General features: G+C 41.2%; 1 long non-coding RNA gene across 2 annotated transcripts in view; it reads right to left on the bottom strand.

The window, feature by feature from the left end:
* Nucleotides 1-345: 345 nt before the first annotated feature.
* Nucleotides 346-9,261, bottom strand: part of LOC110366316 (uncharacterized) — a 97,514-nt gene continuing 88,598 nt past the window's right edge. For both annotated transcript variants that reach the window (XR_010470261.1, XR_010470262.1), the window contains one exon: nt 346-2,201. This is a non-coding gene — a long non-coding RNA (uncharacterized LOC110366316). The remainder of the gene's footprint in view (nt 2,202-9,261) is intronic.

Genomic DNA, 9,261 nt, shown 5'->3' with positions numbered 1-9,261 from the left:
TATTTAATTTGTTGTTATGAAAACAGTGAGTTCGACTGCAGCAAGAATAGTTTCTTCCCAAACAGTTACCAGAATCCTATTGTTGTTCTCCTTCTTGTTGACCTTTTTGTTGGTTTTTTGATTATAATAATGATTTTCCTGGCTTTGCTATCTTGAATTTGTTTGATTTACATGATGCCAGGAATTCAGAAGGGGGAGAAGTAGTCCATCTCAGGCAGAAATTCTGCTAAATGAAGGATTTTAGAGAAGTAATTTTTTTTTAATGGAATTGCGATGGACAAAGGAAAATTTTCATTGCTTTAAGCATTTTAATTGCATATAGCCATTACAGGTACAGGGCTCATTTTAGCCTCATATATTACTGCTACACAAGCTGTTCAATTGGATTTTTTTTTTTAAATTACATTAAAAGAAAATTCTCTCTCTTCTGGAGCATAAAGACTGTGAAATAACCTTATAATGATATTTGTAACTGTAATTTTGCTGACATCGGTGACTTCCTTGTCTAGTTTTATTATTTACTGAGGGTATTTACTGGACTTTCTATTCTAACTGCCCCCCACATAAAAATCCGAAATGAAGGAAAAAAGTCTTCAAAGAGCAGGCCACGAGTCTGCTTTGGGTAGCTATTAAAAGGCTTTACTCAGGATCCTGTTTGCAGCATCTCTGTGTGCATCCTCTCATTGACTTCCCATGAAGGTAAGGGTCAGGTATGTCTGGTTTAGGCCATGCTGCACCAGCTTCTGTTGCAGGGGACAACAGTATAATAAAATCATTTCCAGTTTGCATCTCCTGTGTCTTCAAAGACCCAGGGTTTTGTTTCTCAGAGGGCTCAAGAAGGTGGCAATCTTAGGAAGGTATTGGCTGGTGCAGAAATTAAATTATTGTAAAATTTTCTGGCTATGAAATGGGGCACCAGGGGAGCTGCACGAACCCCCCTTGCACTCTGCTAATGGTCCATGACACTGGCACAAGGGAGTCTGTAATTGTGGCTCCATCTCTGTTCAGCCCATGTTCAGCTCTGTTCCCCCTTCATGTTTTAACAAGCCTTGCATGACATCTAGTATAAAAGCAGCAAGCTAAAAGCTAATGAAAATGTCTGTTAAATTAGACATAGATCTGTGTAAATTTTTCATGCTATTGTGGAAGCCAATTATAATAATGAAAGAACGTAAAATGATTCTTATATTTCCTACCATAAATGTTCTTTATTGTAGATAGTTGACTATGCTTGAGGTAACATTTGCATACAAAACTATGCACCTCTATGATAAGATGACATAGTCATTATGACGCTATTTGCTGTGTTTATACAGTATGTTGATTCAGTTCCTGCACATTGCTTTTCCTTTACTCTTATACTTGCAGCTTTGTTAAAAACAAAACAAAAAAAAAGTGCAGAAAAGTACTATTGCAGAGAAGTATTATTTCTTTTAATTTGTGTATGAAGATTTGAGTACTGCTAAAAACATGCTATCCACTTCAGGAATATGAAAAAGACCTCTCTGTCCTGTGCACAGCTCTACCAAGAGAGGCTACGATCCACAGAGACAAAGCCAGCAGGGAACAATCAAAGAAGCATGCAGGAGCTGGGAGATCAGTGTGGCTTCAAGAAAGCACAAACACAGTCTTGAGTACATTTTATTAGGACCTAGATGAACAAACTATGGAACTATCCATTTACTGTATGTATTTTGTTCTTAAATAGCAGTCATGTAAATGAAAGAAGGCAAACACTATTTTGCTGGTTTGCTACCACCTCTTTTAGCAATGGTGTCATTTTGATATATTTCTGTAAACAACAATGCTTTTCTTTATACCTTCTTTCTTGAATTTTGCATGTAGTAGTCATATATGCTGTCACCACAGACTCTATAAGTTGAGTGTATATGCCCCATTACAGACCTTTTATTAGTTTGTTAGCAAATGTACCAGCTCACGTCAGCCTTTTTTTATTTATTTATTTTTTTTCCACAGGGTTATTTGCATGGGTATTTGCAGTAGTAGATTTTAGCATAAGGTAGGGAAATAGTTCAAGAAGAGCAAGATGCTGCTGCAGTTTAAAGAAAGAATTAAGGTTCCATGTGAAGAGGACACACAACTGCACTCCCCTCATTTGTTATCTTGCTCCATTTTCCTCAGCAGCACCATTTAATCCTTGTCCTTGCAGTGCAGGTGGCAATGACTCAATAGATCTCCACCTGGGGAATATCAAAATGTAGACAGAGTTGAAATATTCCTGAGACAAAGGGAGAGAGAGTAATGTTTTTAGCATAAAACTAGGAAAATCAGTCAGATGCTGGAACAGAGCTAGTAGGCGGGTCTTCCTCCCTCTCCCTCGCCCTCCCCTGGGTTGCCTGAAACCCACATCGAGCGTGGATGTTAACTTATTTCAGACTTCTGGAATTTAAGTTCGTGCACTGGAAAGTGAGAATGGGTTTATGGAGCCATGAGTCATCCTTTTACCAGCACTCTAGCCTCGCTCAGACTCCATTTCTCAAGGGCGGTCTTGCAATCAATGGCTTGGAGAAAACATTTGGATCCCTGCTGCCAGACCCAGACAGGTGGACACTGACCTAACCAAACCTCTTCTGGCAAAAAGCTGCATCCTGCAAGACCGCTGAGATCTCAGGCCTTCATGTGGTAAATAGTGAGACTAAACCAAACACTACCCTTCCTAATGGCCTTTTGGATGCTGTCCTTGAGCTGTAAGAAAGGGCCCAAGTTATTGTCAGAGAAGAAGGCTACTCTATATCTGTTGCCAAACAAAATGTTCTCAGAACTCTGGTAAGATTTCTGGGAAAGGATTTTTCTCTTCACAGAAGGGCCTTCTTAACACTTTGCAAAGAGACTGTCAGGCAGGTGACTGCTTTGATTTTAGTGTTTTTCAGTGTTTTCTTCCTGTGTGCCCACCAGCACGTGGAGAAAGTAGATGCAGATGATGTGCTTAAATACCAGGTGCCACAAAAGGAAAGAACTAGGAGATAGGGAGCTCTTCCCATGACCCTTCACTGCCTTTCAGCTCGGCTTTTGGTAGAGCAGTGCACCAGTTAAATGAGATGGGGGGAAAGCCATTTGTTTGAGATGGCACAGGTAGGAAAGGGAAGCAAATCCCGAGCCCTTAGGCCAGCCTCCAGCTAATGTTTTCCTCCTCATGTGCCAGCACTCTGTTTAAGAGCTGCTCAGTTGCACGCTTCAAGGCAAGAGTTATCTTTCAGCTGTGTGTTTGTACAGCACCTAACACAGTGAAGCCCTTCTCCTTGACTGCAGCTTGGAGACATTATCACAACACAAATAGTAAATAATAATCAAGTTAAAGATAGCACTGAATTAAACCAGAGCAATATGTGTATTGGAAGCCAAATGGTACATAGTGCCAGCTCAGGCAACTGGCTCTCAAAACTGAAAGAGAACATTCCTCTGCAGTAAAATAAACACTATTCTTTTTCTCTCAAGCTAGATAAAGCATTGTCTGTTTCTGATAAATCCATATGGTTTGCTTGCTTGCAGAGGAAAGCATGAAGAACAACAATTCCCCAGATTTCTTCCTCAGAAGTTGCATTATCAATAAATGCCTGTGATATCAGTCGAGTTCTTTAGCCCACACATCCGGCCAGTATCTTAATTGCAATAACTTCACGTCCCAAAAAGCCAATGCAGTGATACACAGGGAACCTGATTCCAACCCCTAACCTCTCAGAGCCCGGAAAGTCTTTCAGCATTCCTGCAAACTTACATAAGAGAGAAGGAGCAGATAACATTGTATGCTTGCAGTTAAACATGCAGGATGCTTGTGCCCTCTTGCAGAAAGGAGTGAAAGAATGGCCTCTTAGGAAGTAGTTCTGAATTAGAAAATGGCCTTACAGCTGAAGAATTTGGAGTGCAAATCCAAGGACCCCTGGGATTGTCTGAATTGTTTTTTCAACTCTCCAAAATGACTTAATTGCACTTTTTTTCTACAGTCTATGACAACCTGAAACCTACTGAATAAACAGACAAAATACTGTATGAGGTCTTTACATATACTGAGCTAGGCCTTACTGGCAGTCATATGAAGTGGACAGAGGACAGGTCTGACTTAGTCTGAAGTGGAGAAAGAAATTCTCTTGACTTAAAATGCTCCCTTTTATTTAATTTACCTTTAGAACTGGGAACTGCAGGCCAGAACTGGGAAGCCAGACTGGTCTGAATTCCATCCCTGGGAAGGGAATAGATGGCCCTGCACATCTCTTGGGAAAGAGTCACCGTCCAAGAAGGCAACTCCTTTCTCTGGGGCTCTAGGAGGGTGTTGGTAGCACAAGGGTGAAAGGAATCCTATCAGCATAATTTTGAAAACAACTGAATATAGGCAAATGCTGTGCAGGGTTCAGAAGCACCACACAAGTGTGCAAAATGTGGCAGATAAGATCCAGATGGGCAAATCAAAGGTAATACATCTTCGGAGAAATAACCTAAATCATGCTTTCATGAAGCTGAACTCAGGTAGATACACCACAGGAAAGAGACCTTGGCATCACCAGTGACAGTTCTCAGAAATTACCTGCTTGGTATACAGTGGCAGCCAAAAGAGCCAACAAAGCACTGGCCATCACAAGGAGGGATATGGATAACTAGAGAACGACTGCCATTTTCCTGCTACTGAAAACTGCTGCAGTGACAATTATTGTTGTCTGTTGTGCAGTTCTGCACTTCAAGGAGGATAGAGTGGGGTTGGACAAGGTCCCAACAAGGGCAAGGAAGATAGCTCAGAGACTGCTGGTTGGATGATATCTTATGAAGAGAGACTAAGAAGACTGAATCACTTCAATTTGGAGAGAAGAAATGTGGGGGGGTGTGGGAAAGGAGATGGTAAATACAGAATCACAAAAGTGGTGGATTAGGCAAAGGCAGAAGCATTATTTACCAGTTTCCTTAATGCTGGAACTGGGGGATGCTTGCTGAAACTAGCAAGAAATCAGTTTAACACAGATAAAAGAGTATACTTCTCTTATGTGGTTGGCAATGAAGCTCTATGATTTGTTGCCACAGAAAGTTTCAGGCAGATGGTGTCTGACAGTGTCAGAGAAATATCAGACTGAGTTGCAGCAGGTCCATGAGTAAAGGCCAAAGGAAACTGTCCCCTACCACCCCTAACACATCCATTGTGGGTCTTAGAGGAGAATGAGCAGAAAAGACCACAGAAAGTGGCCCAGCCCTGTTGATGTCTTTGAATAGCATGACCTATTTATTGCCACCACCTGAGATGCAATATTGGGCTAGATGGACTGCTGGTCTGATCAAGTATGTCTCTTAAGTAGAGACAAATAAGTAGTGATTATCAGAGCCATGGAGGGTAAACAGACACATCATTCACTGATATTTTGTCTAAATCTTGTAGATGACTTTAAAAAGCTCTGCGCAGCTTCACACACCTGATAACTCTTCGGTACTGGATTCACTGGTAGCAGTCAGTGCCATTTACTGCCAGGTGAGCACATTTTTTTCCATTCCTCTTGTTCCTTTGCTTCCACTTGCTATTTGATTGCCAACAAGAACTGCACAGCACTATATCAGCCTGCAGCCAGAAGAGCTTCTTTTGGGGTTATGTGAGTATGAAACAATTCAAAATTTAATTTATTGGGGTTTTTTTTTGTGGATAAGGGAGGCAGAAAATGCCAATCTACTGACATGCAGCAGCACTGTTATATAAGGTATGTTCTCATATCAAAGACTTTCTGCTTAGGACCAATGAGGAAAAGGGCTGCTGCACTCAAATAGGTGTCCTTTTGGTTACATTATCTTCCAAATCACTTTTGTATGTGTTAATTGAATTTCATGGATATACAAAAGAATGAAGAAGTGAGATGGTTTTGCTATACTTCAGTTAGTAATGAAGGTAGTTAGTTACTACACAATTTAAGGGTAAGCAATTCTTATCTGAGAAATTTTTGGATGGGGTCACGGTGAAAGTTTTAGTGAACTAAAGGTCTAATGATGCTTGAGTTTGGTAAAGGGGAATACTGTCTTCTGGACCTAAAAGTTCGCATTGGCCCTTTCTCTAGGGCTGTAGCTTTGCTCTTTTTTGTCATCCTTGAGACTGCCATTAGCACCCAAAGGGATTTCTGCATTTTGCTGTACTCCTAGGATACTCTTTGGCTGTGTGGGGCACGTGGTACCTTACAATGTAATTCCTTGATGTTTGCATGGTTCCTGTGAAAAGAAATCAAGGGCGGGTAAAATGTGATTAGATGAACCCTGGTGTAGAGAGGGGAAAGCTGGAGTGTTATTTCAGTGCAACAAAAAATGTGTATCCAGTTCTAATCACTATTTCTCTGTTATTAGTAAATGAAAGTATTACTAGCTTTAAAAGGCTGACCTAACCTACAGGACTGTGGTTCATTTTGTGAAATCTCAGTTAACAGCAAGGGGTATCAATGCAGTCAAGTCACATCCTGGAGTCAGAGTTTGATATTCAGTTTTCAAGCAGAGGAAATGTTCCTATTTGTTGTCTAGACAAAGTAGTTTTCACAATAATTAAACATTTTTGTAGCAGAAGGAAGCAGGTTCTTGAATTTAAATATGCCAAAACTTTACACTAATTTTAGTTTGATCTAAAGTTAACATCAAGAGCTTCTCTCTAGTTACAACAGGTTGAAAATGTATTAACGATCTCACATTTTATGTGATTGCTATTGTTAAGATTCAGAGCATGCTACCATTGAGTGCTGTGCAAGCAGTTTAAAAAAAAGAAAAAGTTCTTTTTCTTGTTCAAAATAGTCCAACATTTTGTCCGAAGTCATATGAGCAATATATTAATATCTTGGACATATGTAGGAATATGAGACGAAGTATTAAATGTGCTGACTACCAGGCAAGTTCTGAGCGCTTGTAGGAAGTACAGGACAGGCAAATTTGTGGGTTGTATTAAGTTTCTAATTTTTAAACTTCTGAATTCTAAGCAATACTTCTAGTAGCTGTTAAGAAAGAATTTGCTTCTTCCTGGCACTTATTCTGATCTACCAGGTGTGTGTGGTCTCTTCTGTTTCTGAGGTTGCCCTTTTGTTCTGACTTCTTTAGCCAAAAAGAAAAAAAAACTATGGTTGGACAGCTTTAGTCTGTTAAATAGTCCACATTACTTAGATGGCTACTCTCCTCGCTGACCCTTAACAGTTTAGTAGCTATGAACTTTAAGAGGCTCAGTCTTAATCTCCTGTGTTCAAAGGAGCCGGAGCTGCTGCAGAATGTGGCCTTTTGATTGTGGCTTTCCCTGAATTTTAGAGACCCACCTTTGTCAGCTGGTCACTTCCAGGCTTTTATCTAGATTCTGACAACAGCAAAATTGACATAAATTACATAGACTTGTCTGAAGGCTTTCATTCCTCCTTGATGCTTTGCTCTCCTCTTGGCACGAGTGCTCTCAAACAGTGTGTTAAACAGTAGACTGCTGCTGAAGGGACAAAACATTCAGAATCCCTGGATGTGCAACCCAGAGAAAACATGCTGGCCAAGGAGTGCCCTGACTCAACAGTGTGGCTTTTGTATTTTCACTCTGAACTGAGGAAACGTGGCTCACAAGTGATGTGACGAAACTGTGTCTCAACTGTCTTTCTGTAATCTGCAGAGATGTCAAAACTAGACCCAAAGGAAGCTGCTTATTTAGGGAAAACAGTCCTTTTCAGCCAGACAGGGCTGTTCGGCCAGTGGTCTTCATAGATTTATTTTTTTTTTCCACTCCAGGTGTAGTAGTGAACTGCAATGATTTTGCACAGGTGCTGTTTCTTACTTCTTACTCTCCTTGATTTGTTTGGAGCACTGTGCTGTAGGCAGTAGGCACAGACAACAATTGTGGACATAGTCATGAACCTGAGCTGATTCAAAGAGCATACACAATACTGATACTTAAGGCTTGTGAATCTGATCCTTTCCTGTTGCTCTAAGGTGAATGCAAGTATGTCTGTGGCATACAGAGACCTGCATGACTGCTGTGTGTGAGAGCTCAGTACCACAGAGAATATTTTTATCCCTGGAGGCAGATGCATGTAAAGTTCTTTCAGGTTTCCCTGGAGGTGCTGTTGCTCTTTCCCCCTTGTGCTACAGACTGCAACAGCTATCAGGCGTAGGGGGCAAACACAGGGATGTTCACTCTCTCCAGTCTCTGGGACAAGCAGCTAAGATGTTGGCTTACAAAAACATTAAAAATAAAACAAAAAACACACATTGTAAAAGTACTGTCTAGATTCCAGAATTGTAGACAAATGTGTTAACTATTGGTAATGTACTGCACTGGAATTCATAGAATCCTAGCATAGTTTGGGTTGCAAGTGACCTTCAAAGGCCGTCTAGTCCAACCCCCTGCAGTGAACAGGAACATCTTTAACTGGATCAGGTTGCTCAGAGCCCCGTCCAGCCTGGCCTGGAATGTCTCCAGGGATGGGGCATCTACCACCTCTCTGGGCAACCTGGGCCAGTGTTTCACCACCCTCATGGACGTTTCACATGGACGCTGCTGTGCTCCTGTCTCCAGAAGCACCAGTGATGCATGTGGGCCTTCTGGCTTCCCTTGGATGCTTGCACAAAGTCTGGCAGCTGCTGTCGGGAAGGCTTGCAGGATCAAGCCACAAGGGCCAGTGTAGGCTTTCTGTACACTTAAAAACCTTGATTTGGTTGCGCGACATTCCTTCATATCCTGTCCTCTCTTGCTGACCTTTCTTCCTTGTTTTTGATGTGACTGACAGCCCGTCAAAACACAAAGCAACAGGATAGTGTCAGATGGTGCAAGGAAACATTGTCATCGGTTTGGGATATCATTATTGAAACAGCTTCAAGTTATCAACAGCTTCAAGGGGGAAAAATGCTGATATTTGGTTTTTGCTTTGCATACTATTATTCCCCATTCATTAACCGGTTTCTTGACTCTCTGACCCACTTTCCTGCAATAATAGTTCTATGGAAAATTTAGTATTTCTTATCCCATTGTCTGTACCCCTGGGCTGCAGGTTTTCAGTTCTGCTTGCTGGCAAACCCTACTAAGACACTTCTGACTGTAACTAGACAAGAACTTTCCAGCCTAACAGTTTGGAAATCAAGTCCTAATCTTCCATTTTTACTGACTTCTATTTGTTACTCATCAAAACTGCTAAAAGAACTGAAACATACTTCTGGAGGAATTATTTGATTTTGCTGAATTCTTAGGGACTGCAGGGGTGACACTGTACCAGATTCCTTGTATCCAGGGCCATCAAACTAATTCCCTCTGTAAAACAACACCAAAAGAGGTTTGTC

This window comes from Columba livia, chromosome 2, assembly GCF_036013475.1.
Source record: "Columba livia isolate bColLiv1 breed racing homer chromosome 2, bColLiv1.pat.W.v2, whole genome shotgun sequence".
Classification (NCBI taxonomy): Eukaryota; Metazoa; Chordata; class Aves; order Columbiformes; family Columbidae; genus Columba; species Columba livia.
The sequence above is the reverse complement of the archived record's forward strand: the minus strand, read 5'-3'. Positions and strand labels throughout refer to the sequence as shown.